Genomic DNA, 14,216 nt, shown 5'->3' with positions numbered 1-14,216 from the left:
ACTCTGAGTAAGTATTACTCCAACAATGAAATAGAGTGCTTTAGAACACAGCTGAAAATGATGAAAATGACGAACTGTAGTACTTCGCCATGTGCATATGATCGGCTGTAAATGACACGTGGATCATCCGACTGACGCCAAATTGGATACGTATGACCTTTGTTGACCTCTAAAGAGAACAACAGCATTGAAATATATTTTGACTCCACTGCACGTCCTACATTAATCCGCCAGCTATATTTCCTCGCTAAACCAATGAATCTGCACCACATTTTTTGCATCGTCAAGGAGCGCCTCCGAACGCATCAGTGCGTACCGCCTGGTGGACGGGCGCGGAAACTGCGCAACAACTTCTGTGTTAGCACGTGGCCAGCGTTGATGGAAACTGAGCAACAGCTTCCGCGGTGCGGGCGGAGGAGCTGAAAACTGCGTGAGAGCTTCTGTGGTGGCTGACGTGAGGCGACGGTTGCTAGTACCCAGCGGTGGCAATAGGCCGGAGCGGCGCTTGGCTGCGAGGGCCGTTCGAGGCTGCTTGCAGCTTTAATTATTATTATTATGATTCTCCCTCCAAATGAATTGGCTTTTTGGGGGCTTTATCATATTCAAAAACTCACCAAACTTGGCGGAGGCCTCAAGCCTGTTTAAAATTTACGTATTTTAAAGTCATCGCAAAATTCCACAAGAAATGGCTCAATAGCGCCACCTAGAAATTTTCAAAGGACCCTTTCCTATTCACTTACTTCATTGTAGAGACATGAAATTTGGTACACTTTAGAGCTTCCCAAGATGCTCAAAATTTACAATTAATGTCATAGTGCAAGTATCACAGGAAGTCGGCCATTTTGAATTGAAGGTCCAATGTTGAGGCCATTTTTGCCGTTTACAGCCTTGGTATTTGATCGAACTCCTCCTAGGGATTTTGATTGATCGGCTTCAAACTCGGTCAGTCTGTTCATAAGGCATGTCCCATCTAAAGTTATCAAAACGGTGAGTTTTTGAGTATGCTGAAGGGGGGTTAGCAGGGGTCAAAGTTCACCTACTCGCCATAAAAAAATAAACTGCTATATCTCCTACACAGAAACTCACAGAGGCACCAAAGTTTCTGTGATTGTTCATCATCGGGTGTCCTACAATACCCTATGGTCGAATGATGACATCACTTAGGCCACGCCCCATGAGAACAGGAAGTGTAATGTTTTACTGTGGACCTTCGCTATCTGACCCTTTGACCTCATCAACATGAAACTGTGCCCAGACACAGAAGACATGTTGGTGTATTGAGGATTCCAACCCCGACCAGATTCGATGGAGCAGGTGGGCGTGGCGGCGTGGCGAAGTGACCTCTAACGCCATCGCCATACGTTTGGCTCTCAATTCCACATTTTCGGGCCCAGCTGCTGCAAACTCACAAGGATGGATCCTCATCCACTCCCCGACAGGAATCCATCACAATATTTGGTGGGCGTGGCCTAATTTCTCTATAGCGCCCCCTAGAAAACTTTAAATGATCAGCCCCAAGCCATGCTTAACCTACAAATACGAAACTTTGGACACATGTGTATCATGTCAGGACTTACAAAAAAGTCTCTTGGAGCCATGGTCTAAACCCCACAGGAAGTCGGCCATTTTAGATTGAAGTTCAGATTTTGACCCCATTTTTGCCGTTTACAGCCTCCGTATTTGATCGAACTCCTCCTAGGGATTTCGATTGATCGGCTTCAAACTCGGTCAGTCTGTTCATAAGGCATGTCCCATCTAAAGTTATCAAAACGGTGAGTTTTTGAGAATGCTGAAGGGGGTTAGGAGGGGTCAAAGTTCACCTACTCGCCGTAAAAAAATAAACTGCTATATCTCCTACACAGAAACTCACAGAGGCACCAAAGTTTCTGTGATTGATCATCATCGGTCTCCTACAATACCCTATGGTCGAATGATGGCATCACTTAGGCCACGCCCCTGAGAAAAGGAAGTGTCATGTTTTACTTTGAATGGTCGCTATCTGACCCCTTTGACCTCATCAATATGAAACTGTGCCCAGACACAGAAGACATGTTGGTGTGTTGAGGATTCCAACCCCGACCAGCTTCGATGGAGCAGCTGGGCGTGGCGGCGTGGCGAAGTGACCTGTAACGCCATCGCCATACGTTTGGCTCTCAATTCCACATTTTTGGGCGCAGCTGCTCCAAACTCACAAGGATGGATCTTCATCCACTCCCCGACAGGAATCCATCACAATATTTGTAGGGTGTGGCCTAATTTCTCTATAGCGCCCCCTAGAAAATTTTAAATGATCAGCCCCAAGCCATGCTTTAGCCTACAATTACGAAACTTTGTACACATGTGTACCATGTCAGGACTTACAAAAAAGTCTCTTGGAGCCATGGTCTAAACCCCAGAGGAAGTCGGCCATTTTAGATTGAAGTTCAGATTTTGATCCCATTTTTGCCGTTTATAAACCATTTCAGTAATTCGCCACTTGGGGTCAGTATTGCTCCACAAATGAAACGGCAGATAAACAGGATGAAGAACAATATCAGTATTTCGCCAGTAGGTGTCAGTGTTCCTCCACCAATGACAAACAGATCCACGGGCAGATGGACGCGAAAACTTTGTGAGTGTGTTGCCATGAAATTTCTAAAAGGATAGAAATGTCTCAGATAATTTTTGTTGAATTAAATCATGCAGTAAATGTAGCGTTTTCTTACTTCTTACAAACCATTTCAGTAATTCGCCACTCTGAGTAAGAATTACTCCAACAATGAAATAGAGTGCTTTAGAAACACAGCTGAAAATGATGAAAAATTACGAACTGTAGTACTTCGCCATGTGCATATGATCGGCTGTAAATTACATGTGGATCTTCCGACTGACGCCAAATTGGATACGTATGACCTTTGTTGACCTCTAAAGAGAACAACAGCATTGAAATATATTTTGGCTCCACTGCGCGTCCTACATTAATCCGCCAGCTATATTTCCTCGCTAAACCAATGAATCTGCACCACATTTTTTGCATCGTCCAGGAGCGCCTCCGAACGCATCAGTGCGTACCGCCTGGTGGACGGGCGTGGAAACTGCGCAACAACTTCTGTGTTAGCACGTGGCCAGCGTTGATGGAAACTGAGCAACAGCTTCCGCGGTGCGGGCAGAGGAGCTGAAAACTGCGTGAGAGCTTCTGTGGTGGCTGACGTGAGGCGACGGTTGCTAGTACCCCGCGGTGGCAATAGGCCGGAGCGGCGCTTGGCTGCGAGGGCCGTTCGAGGCTGCTTGCAGCTTTAATTATTATTAGGCCCGAGCAGCTAAGCGCTGCGAAGGCCTATTGTTTTCCTACTGTTTCTTATTAGGCCCGAGCAGCTAAGCGCTGCGAAGGCCTATTGTTTTCCTACTGTTTCTTATTATTATTATTCTCCCTCCAAATGAATTGGCTTTTTGGGGCTTTATCATATTCAAAAACTCACCAAACTTGGCGGAGGCCTTAAGCCTGTTTCAAATTTACGTATTTTAAAGTCGTCGCAAAAATTCCACAAGAAATGGCTCAATAGCGCCACCTAGAAATTTTCAAAGGACCCTTTGCTATTCACTTACTTCATCGTAGAGACATGAAATTTGGTACACTTGTAGAGCTCCCCAAGATGCTCAAAATTTACAATTAATGTCATAGTGCAAGTATCACAGGAAGTCGGCCATTTTGGATTGAAGGTCCAATTTTGAGCCCATTTTTGCCGTTTACAGCCTCCGTATTTGATCGAACTCCTCCTAGGGATTTCCATTGACCGGCTTCAAACTCGGTCAGTCTGTTCATAAGGCATGTCCCATCTAAAGTTATCAAAACGGTGAGTTTTTGAGTATGCTGAAGGGGGGTTAGCAGGGGTCAAAGTTCACCTACTCGCCATAAAAAAATAAACTGCTATATCTCCTACACAGAAACTCACAGAGGCACCAAAGTTTCTGTGATTGATCATTATCGGGTCTCCTACAATACCCTATGGTCGAATGATGACATCACTTAGGCCACGCCCCATGAGAACAGGAAGTGTAATGTTTTACTGTGGACTGTCGCTATCTGACCCCTTTGACCTCATCAACATGAAACTGTGCCCAGACACAGAAGACATGTTGGTGTATTGAGGATTCCAACCCCGACCAGCTACGATGGAGCAGGTGGGCGTGGCGGCGTGGCGAAGTGACCTCTAACGCCATCGCCATACGTTTGGCTCTCAATTCCACATTTTCGGGCCCAACTGCTCCAAACTCACAAGGATGGATCCTCATCCACTCCTCGACAGGAATCCATCACAATATTTGGTGGGCGTGGCCTAATTTCTCTATAGCGCCCCCTAGAAAACTTTAAATGATCAGCCCCAAGCCATGCTTTAACCTACAAATACGAAACTTTGTACACATGTGTATCATGTCAGGACTTACAAAAAGTCTCTTGGAGCCATGGTCTAAACCCCACAGGAAGTCGGCCATTTTAGATTGAAGTTCAGATTTTGACCCCATTTTTGCCGTTTACAGCCTCCGTATTTGATCGAACTCCTCCTAGGGATTTCGATTGATCGGCTTGAAACTCGGTCAGTCTGCTCATAAGGCATGTCCCATCTAAAGTTATCAAAACGGTGAGTTTTTGAGAATGCTGAAGGGGGGTTAGCAGGGGTCAAAGTTCACCTACTCGCCGTAAAAAAATAAACTGCTATATCTCCTACACAGAAACTCACAGAGGCACCAAAGTTTCTGTGATTGATCATCATCGGGTCTTCTACAATACCCTATGGTCGAATGATGACATCACTTAGGCCACGCCCCCTGAGAACAGGAAGTGTAATGTTTTACTGTGAACTGTCGCTATCTGACCCCTTTGACCTCATCAACATGAAACTGTGCCCAGACACAGAAGACATGTTGGTGTGTTGAGGATTCCAACCCCGACCAGCTTCGATGGAGCAGCTGGGCGTGGCGGCGTGGCGAAGTGACCTGTAACGCCATCGCCATACGTTTGGCTCTCAATTCCACATTTTTGGGCACAGCTTCTCCAAACTCACAAGGATGGATCTTCATCCACTCCCCGACAGGAATCCATCACAATATTTGTAGGGTGTGGCCTAATTTCTCTATAGCGCCCCCTAGAAAATTTTAAATGATCAGCCCCAAGCCATGCTTTAACCTACAATTACGAAACTTTGTACACATGTGTACCATGTCAGGACTTACAAAAAGTCTCTTGGAGCCATGGTCTAAACCCAGAGGAAGTCGGCCATTTTAGATTGAAGTTCAGATTTTGATCCCATTTTTGGCGTTTATAAACCATTTCAGTAATTCGCCACTTGGGTCAGTATTGCTCCACAAATGAAACAGCAGATAACAGGATGAAGAACAATATCAGTATTTCGCCAGTAGGTGTCAGTGTTCCTCCACCAATGATAAACAGATCCACGGGCGGATGGGCGCGAAAACTTTGTGAGAGCGTTGCCATGAAATTTCTAAAAGGATAGAAATGTCTCAGATAATTTTTGTGGAATTAAATCATGCAGTAAATGTAGCGTTTTCTTACTTCTTCCAAACCATTTCAGTAATTCGCCACTCTGAGTAAGTATTACTCCAACAATGAAATAGAGTGCTTTAGAACACAGCTGAAATGATGAAAAATGACGAACTGTAGTACTTCGCCATGTGCGTATGATCGGCTGTAAATGACACGTGGATAATCCTACTGGCGCAAAATTGGATACGTATGACCTTTGTTGACCTCTACAGAGCAAACAGCATTTAAATGTATTTTGACTCCACTGCGCCCCTACATTAATCCGCCAGCTATATTTCCTCGCTAAAAATGAATCTGCACCACATTTTTGCATCGTCAAGGAGCGCCGCCGAACGTATCGATGCGTACCGCCTGGAGGACGGGCGCGGAAACTGCGCAACAACTTCTGTCTTAGCACGTGGCCAGCGTTGATGGAAACTGAGCAACAGCTTCTGCGGTGCGGGCGGAGGAGCTGAAAACTGCGTGAGAGCTTCTGTGGTGGCTGGCGTGAGGCGGCGGTTGCTCGTACCCCGCGGTGGACAATAGGCCCGAGCGGCGCTTGGCTGCGAGGGCCGTTCGAGGCTGCTTGCAGCTTTAATTATTATTATTATTCTCCCTCCAAATGAATTGGCTTTTTGGGGGCTTTATCATATTCAAAAACTCACCAAATTGGCGGAGGGCTTAAGCCTGGTTCAAATTTACGTATTTTAAAGTCGTCGCAAAAATCCCATAAGAAATGGCTCAATAGCGCCACCTAGAAATTTTCAAAGGACCCTTTGCTATTCACTTACTTTATCCTAGAGACATGAAATTTGGTACACTTGTAGAGCTCCCCAAGATACTCAAAATTTACAATTAATGTCATAGTGCAAGTATCACAGAAAGTCGGCCATTTTGGATTGAATGTCCAATTTTGAGCCCATTTTTGCCGTTTACAGCCTTCATATTTGATCGAACTCCTCCTAGGGATTTCCATTGACCGGCTTCAAACTCGGTCAGTCTGTTCATAAGGCATGTTCCATCTAAAGTTATCAAAAACGGTGAGTTTTTGAGTATGCTGAAGGGGGGTTAGCAGGGGTCAAAGTTCACCTACTCGCCGTAAAAAAATAAACTGCTATATCTCCTACACAGAAACTCACAGAGGCACCAAAGTTACTGTGATTGATCATCATCGGCTGCCCTACAATACCCTATGGTCGAATGATGACATCACTTAGGCCACGCCCCCTGACAACAGGAAGTGTAATGTTTTACTGTGAACGGTCGCTATCTGACCCCTTTGACCTCATCAACATGAAACTGTGCCAAGACACAGAAAACATGTTGGTGTATTGAGGATTCCAACCCCGACCAGCTTCGATGGAGCAGATGGGTGTGGCGGCGTGGCGAAGTGACCTGTAACGCCATCGCCATACGTTTGGCTCTCAATTCCACATTTTTGGGCCCAGCTACTCCAAACTCACAAGGATGGATCCTCATCCACTCCCGACAGGAATCCATCACAATATTTGGTGGGCGTGGCCTAATTTCTCTATAGCGCCCCCTAGAAAACTTTAAATGATCAGCCCCAAGCCATGCTTTAACCTACAATTACGAAACTTTGTACACGTGTGTACCTTGTCAGGACTTACAAAAAAGTCTCTTGGAGCCATGGTCTAAACCCCACAGGAAGTCGGCCATTTTGGATTGAAGTTCGGATTTTGACCCATTTTTGCAGTTTGCAGCCTTCGTATTTGATCGAACTCCTCCCAGGGATTTCGATTGATCGGCTTCAAACTCAGTCAGTCTGTTCATAAAGCATGTCCCATCTAAAGTTATCAAAACGGTGAGTTTTTGAGAATGCTGAAGGAGGGTTAGCAGGGGTCAAAGTTCACCTACTCGCCATAAAAACATAAACTGCTATATTTCCTACACAGAAACTCACAGAGGCACCAAAGTTACTGTGATTGATCATCATCGGGTGTCCTACAATACCGTATGGTCGAATGATGACATCACTTAGGCCACGCCCCTGAGAACAGGAAGTGTAATGTTTTACTGTGAAAGGTCGCTATCTGACCCCTTTGACCTCATCAACATGAAACTGTGCCCAGACACAGAAGCCATGTTGGTGTGTGAGGATTCTAATCCCGACCAGCTACGATGGAGCAGGTGGGCGTGGCGGCGTGGCGAAGTGTCCTGTAACTCCATCGCCATACGTTTGGCTCTCAATTCCACATTTTGGGCGCAGCTGCTCCAACCTCACAAGGATGGATCTTCATCCACTCCCCGACAGGAATCCATCACAATATTTGGTGGGCGTAGCCTAATTTCTCTATAGCGCCCCCTAGAAAACTTTAAATGATCAGCCCCAAGCCATGCTTTAACCTACAAATACGAAACTTTGTACACATGTGTACCTTGTCAGGACGTACAAAAAAGTCTCTTGGAGCCATGGTCTAAACCCCACAGGAAGTCGGCCATTTTGGATTCAAGTTCGGTTTTTGACCCCATTTTTGCCGTTTACAGCCTTCATATTTGATCTATCTCCTCCTGGGGATTTCCATTGATCGGCTTCAAACTCGGTCAGTCTGTTCATAAGGCATGTCTCATCTAAAGTTATCTAAACGTGAGTTTTTGAGTATGCTGAAGGGGAGTTAGCAGGGGTCAAAGTTCACCTACTCGCCGTAAAAAATAACTGTTATATCTCCTACACAGAAACACACACAGGTACCAAAATTACTGTTGTTGATCATCATCGGGTCTACTACAATACCCTATGGTCAAATGATGACATCACTTAGGCCACGCCCCCTGAGAACAGGAAGTGTCATGTTTTACTGTCAATGGTCGCTATCTGACCCCTTTGACCTCATCAACATGAAACTGTGCCCAGTCACAGAAGACATGTTGGTGTATTGAGGATTCCAACCCCGACCAGCTTCGATGGAGCAGGTGGGGCGTGGCGGCGTGGCGAAGTGACCTGCAACGCCATTGCCATACGTTTGGCTCTCAATTTTATTTTTAAAGTTTTATTTTTTTTTAATAATTTTGTTTTGTGGGTTAGAGTACAAACATTCATTAATTTTGGCTAGAAATAATACAAACATCGTCATTCAGCAAAACCTTTATTGTGTTACTCAGCTCCGCTGAGTAACACATTCTGGTCAGTGTTGATGGAGTACGACTGGCCCCTGGTGGCGCAATAGTGGTACTGCTGGCGCAATACCATTATTGCGCCAGCAGGAGTCACTGGTACTCCATCAATGAGAAAACAAATCAAGTTCGGTTTTTTTCGGACGGCCGTGAAAACGTTTCCAGCGCGTCTGCCGTGAGATTTCCAAAAGGACAGCGATTACATTTAACCTGAAATGTTATATGTAAGCCCTAAGATAATTTTGTTGGCTTAAAACACGGAGTAAATGTAGCGTTTTGTTAATAACTGTTATTTCCTACCGCAAGTAAATGCATCATTTCCCTCGTCTCTGCCTTAATGGCCAGTCAAGGGCAAAAACAAATTTAAGCAATTTGATTGGTTGAGAAGGACTGCACGTTCTGTAGCTGTGCTAATACTTACTGTAAGTACTGGCAGTCGGCAGGAGATCGTACATGGTTGAGGTTCGGGCATTACGCTGTGGACTGTACATTTTTTTGCTAAACTGTTGGAGCAGCTAAGTTTTCCTGAACATTATGCCTGGTTTATGGAGCCACAGAACCGGACCACGCTAACGTTTGCTTCGGTTTTGGAGCTGCAGACCCGAATGACGCTCATGAGCCGGAACTGTCTGTTGGAGAGGAGTTTTATTGCCGTTCGTCTTAAAAGTGGTAACTGGAGATGCGGTGAGTGAAGCTCAGTTCACACTACACGATTTTAGAAAAGTCGGCCAATTCTGAAAACGTGAGAGAACACACACTAGCCTATTTAAAATCGTAGGTGTAACGGGTTCGTTCTAAGAGTGTGAGGTTTCACTCGAACACATTCTAATACCAGCTACGAAATACCTTCAAATTAAATTCTGCACTACCACAGCTGAATTTGGAGTAAACAAACAAACATGGACAACGACGTTGAAGTGGTAACTTTAGTTTGCGGACTTATTTTAACCCAAAAAAGACATAACCAAAAATCAAAGCCTTGGATTAAGAACTGGAGATATCGTAAGCAAGGATTATATTTGTTGCATCGCAACATGGAGGTGAGTTTTTTTTTTTTCATAAAAAATACTGTTTTCAATGTTTTTAGAAAATCAAATGGGAGTTATCCTTTCTCCCCAACTGACCGCGAAAGCTTAACGTAGCCTATTCCAGCTCCTTTCATTGAAACTTATTATATTGTTTAAAATTGTATTATGACTGCAGAATAAAATCAAATGCGCCATTTCAACCAAAGATTGGAATGTGCTTCTCAACCAGATGTACTCTGTGCAATAATTTTATAATTATCTTTCATTAAAAGATAAAAAAAAAAGTCGGAGGAACACCACAGAGAATGGATGAATGAGCAAAGATGATTAAAGACAGTCAATATCCCCGATTTTAGATCAAAGCGGTCCCGATGTTCCACCGACTGGACCCGATCGGTCGTAACACACCACACACTACAGGATGATCGGTTACGATTGTTGAGAGCGACAATCTTACAACGTTCTGAGTTCTTAAGACTGATACATTGGGGTTGTAATATTTACTTGGACCACTTGCTGTGATTAATACCTAATTATTGAGAGAGATTAAACCTGTGCTTTTGTTCTAATGTACTGAAAGTTAACTGTGCTCTCTGAATGTGCATTGCCCTTGGTTTATTACTGATCAGAAGGGTTTATTAAACTGATACATCTTAACCTTTACCATTTTCCTGACTCATTTTAGGAAAATGTTAAAGTTGCACTGCATTCAGTTGCAGTTAACATCAAAGCATGTGGGTGTGGCTTAGTGTAAAACTTTCACTATTTGCCATGAAACATAAACATCAAAAAACTTCCAAATGCAAGATCACAGCTGCATCACACTTCCTGTGTTTCTCTATTGAACAATCCTGAACACATTTCCATGGTCACTTGATGAAATCACCCTAGCCCCGCCCACTTTTCAAAGGCAATCACCAGTTTTTTCTCCTGTGAGTTTTACTGTTATTCTATCATATATATTTGTTTCATCATGTGAATACTGACTTAAAACGACAAGATGATGAACTCTGTGAATGCTGGCTGCTGACCAAACCGCATTGGGGTGTAGAAATGGCGAACTGCAGTTCTTCACCATGTGCATATGATAGGCTCCAAATGATACGTTGATCATCCGACTGGCGCCAAATTGGATATGTATGACCTTTGTTGACCTCTAAACACCCCAACAACATTGAAATGTATTTTGACTCCACTGCGCCAACTACATTAATACGCCAGCTATATCTCCTCGCTATATCAACGAATCTGCACCACATTTTTTGTGCGTCGTCAGGAAGTGCCGCCGAACGCATCGATACGTACCGCCTGGTGGACGGGCGCGGAAACCGCGCAACAACTTCTGTGTTAGAACGTGGGGAGCGTTGATGGAAACGAAGCAACAGTTTCCGCGGTGCGGGCGGAGGTGCTGAAAACTGCTGAGAGTATCTGTGGTGGCTGGCGTCGGGCGGCGGTTGCTAGTACCCTGCGGTGGCAATAGGCCGGAGCGGCGCTTGGCTGCGAGGGCCGCTCGAGGCTGCTTGCAGCTTTAATTAGGCCCGAGCAGCTAAGCGCTGCGAAGGCCTATTGTTTTCCTACTGTTTCTTATTAGGCCCGAGCAGCTAAGCGCTGCGAAGGCCTATTGTTTTCCTACTGTTTCTTATTATTATTATTATTATTATTATTATTCTCCCTCCAAATGAATTGGCTTTTTGGGGGCTTTATCATATTCAAAAACTCACCAAACTTGGCGGAGGCCTTAAGCCTGTTTCAAATTTACGTATTTTAAAGTCGTCGCAAAAATTCCACAAGAAATGGCTCAATAGCGCCACCTAGAAATTTTCAAAGGACCCTTTGCTATTCACTTACTTCATCGTAGAGACATGAAATTTGGTACACTTGTAGAGCTCCCCAAGATGCTCAAAATTTACAATTAATGTCATAGTGCAAGTATCACAGGAAGTCGGCCATTTTGGATTGAAGGTCCAATTTTGAGCCCATTTTTGCCATTTACAGCCTCCGTATTTGATCGAACTCCTCCTAGGGATTTCCATTGACCGGCTTCAAACTCCGTCAGTCTGTTCATAAGGCATGTCCCATCTAAAGTTATCAAAACGGTGAGTTTTTGAGTATGCTGAAGGGGGGTTAGCAGGGGTCAAAGTTCACCTACTCGCCGTAAAAAAATAAACTGCTATATCTCCTACACAGAAACTCACAGAGGCACCAAAGTTACTGTGATTGATCATCATCGGCTGCCCTACAATACCCTATGGTCGAATGATGACATCACTTAGGCCACGCCCCCTGAGAACAGGAAGTGTCATGTTTTACTGTGAACTGTCGCTATCTGACCCCTTTGACCTCATCAACATGAAACTGTGCCCAGACACAGAAAACATGTTGGTGTATTGAGGATTCCAACCCCGACCAGCTTCGATGGAGCAGGTGGGCGTGGCGGCGTGGCGAAGTGACCTGTAACGCCATCGCCATACGTTTGGCTCTCAATTCCACATTTTGGGCCCAGCTGCTCCAATTTCACAAGGATGGATCCTCATCCACTCCCGACAGGAATCCATCACAATATTTGGTGGGTGTGGCCTAATTTCTCTATAGCGCCCCCTAGAACACTTTAAATGATCAGCCCCAAGCCATGCTTTAACCTACAATTACGAAACTTTGTACACGTGTGTACCTTGTCAGGACTTACAAAAAAGTCTCTTGGAGCCATTGTCTAAACCCCACAGGAAGTCAGCCATTTTGGATTAAAGTTTGGATTTTGACCCATTTTTGCCGTTTACAGCCTTCGTATTTGATCGAACTCCTCCTAGGGATTTCGATTGATCGGCTTCAAACTCCGTCAGTCTGTTCATAAGGCATGTCCCATCTAAAGTTATCAAAACGGTGAGTTTTTGAGTATGCTGAAGGGGGGTTAGCAGGGGTCAAAGTTCACCTACTCCCCATAAAAAATAAACTGCTATATCTCCTACACAGAAACTCACAGAGGCACCAAAGTTACTGTGATTGATCATCATCGGCTCTCCTACAATACCTTATGGTCGAATGATGACATCACTTAGGCCACGCCCCATGAGAACAGGAAGTGTAATGTTTTACTGTTAACGGTCGCTATCTCAAGCCTTTGACCTCATCAACATGAAACTGTGCCCAGACACAGAAGACATGTTGGTGTGTTGAGGATTCCAACCCCGACCAGATTCGATGGAGCAGGTGGGGGTGGCGGCGTGGCGAAGTGACCTGTAACGCCATTGCCATACGTTTGGCTCTCAATTCCACATTTTTGGGCCCTGCTGCTCCAATTTCACAAAGATGGATCCTCATCCACTCTCCGACAGGAATCCATCAAAATATTTGGTGGGCGTCGCCTAATTTCTCTATAGCGCCCCCTAGAAAATTTTAAATGATCAGCCCCAAGCCATGCTTTAACCTACAATTACGAAACGTTGTACACATGTGTGCCATGTCAGGACATACAAAAAAGTCTCTTGGAGCCATGGTCTAAACCCCACAGGAAGTCGGCCATTTTAGATTGAAGTTCAGATTTTGACCCCATTTTTGCCATTTACAGCCTTCCTATTTGATCGAACTCCTCCTAGGGATTTCGATTGATCGGCTTCAAACTCGGTCAGTCTGCTCATAAGGCATGTCCCATCTAAAGTTATCAAAACGGTGAGTATTTGAGAATGCTGAAGGGGGGTTAGCAGGGGTCAAAGTTCACCTACTCGCCGTAAAAAAATAAACTGCTATATCTCCTACACAGAAACTCACAGAGGCACCAAAGTTTCTGTGATTGATCATCATCGGGTGTCCTACAATACCCCATGGTCGAATGATGACATCACTTAGGCCACGCCCCATGAGAACAGCAAGTGTCATGTTTTACTCTGAATGGTTGCTATCTGACCCCTTTGACCTCATCAACATGAAACTGTGCCCAGACACAGAAGACATGTTGGTGTGTTGAGGATTCCAACCCCAACCAGCTTCGATGGAGCAGCTGGGCGTGGCGGCGTGGCGAAGTCACCTGTAACGCCATCGCCATACGTTTGGCTCTCAATACCACATTTTTGGGCGCAGCTGCTCCAAACTCACAAGGATGGATCTTCATCCACTCCCCGACAGGAATCCATCACAATATTTGTAGGGTGTGGCCTAATTTCTCTATAGCGCCCCCTAGAAAATTTTAAATGATCAGCCCCAAGCCATGCTTTAACCTACAATTACGAAACTTTGTACACGTGTGTACCATGTCAGGACTTACAAAAAAGTCTCTTGGAGCCATGGTCTAAACCCCAGAGGAAGTTGGCCATTTTTGATTGAAGTTAAGATTTTCATCCCATTTTTGCCGTTTATAAACCATTTCAGTAATTCGCCACTTGGGGTCAGTATTGCTCCACAAATGAAACAGCAGATAAACAGGATGAAGAACAATATCAGTATTTCGCCAGTAGGTGTCAGTGTTCCTCCACCAATGACAAACAGATCCACGGGCGGATGGGCGTGAAAACTTTGTGAGAGCGTTGCCATTAAATTTC

This window comes from Poeciliopsis prolifica, unplaced genomic scaffold (assembly GCF_027474105.1).
Source record: "Poeciliopsis prolifica strain line A6 unplaced genomic scaffold, Auburn_PproV2 SCAFFOLD063, whole genome shotgun sequence".
In the NCBI taxonomy this organism is placed as follows: Eukaryota; Metazoa; Chordata; class Actinopteri; order Cyprinodontiformes; family Poeciliidae; genus Poeciliopsis; species Poeciliopsis prolifica.
This window is presented reverse-complemented; position numbering follows the sequence as displayed.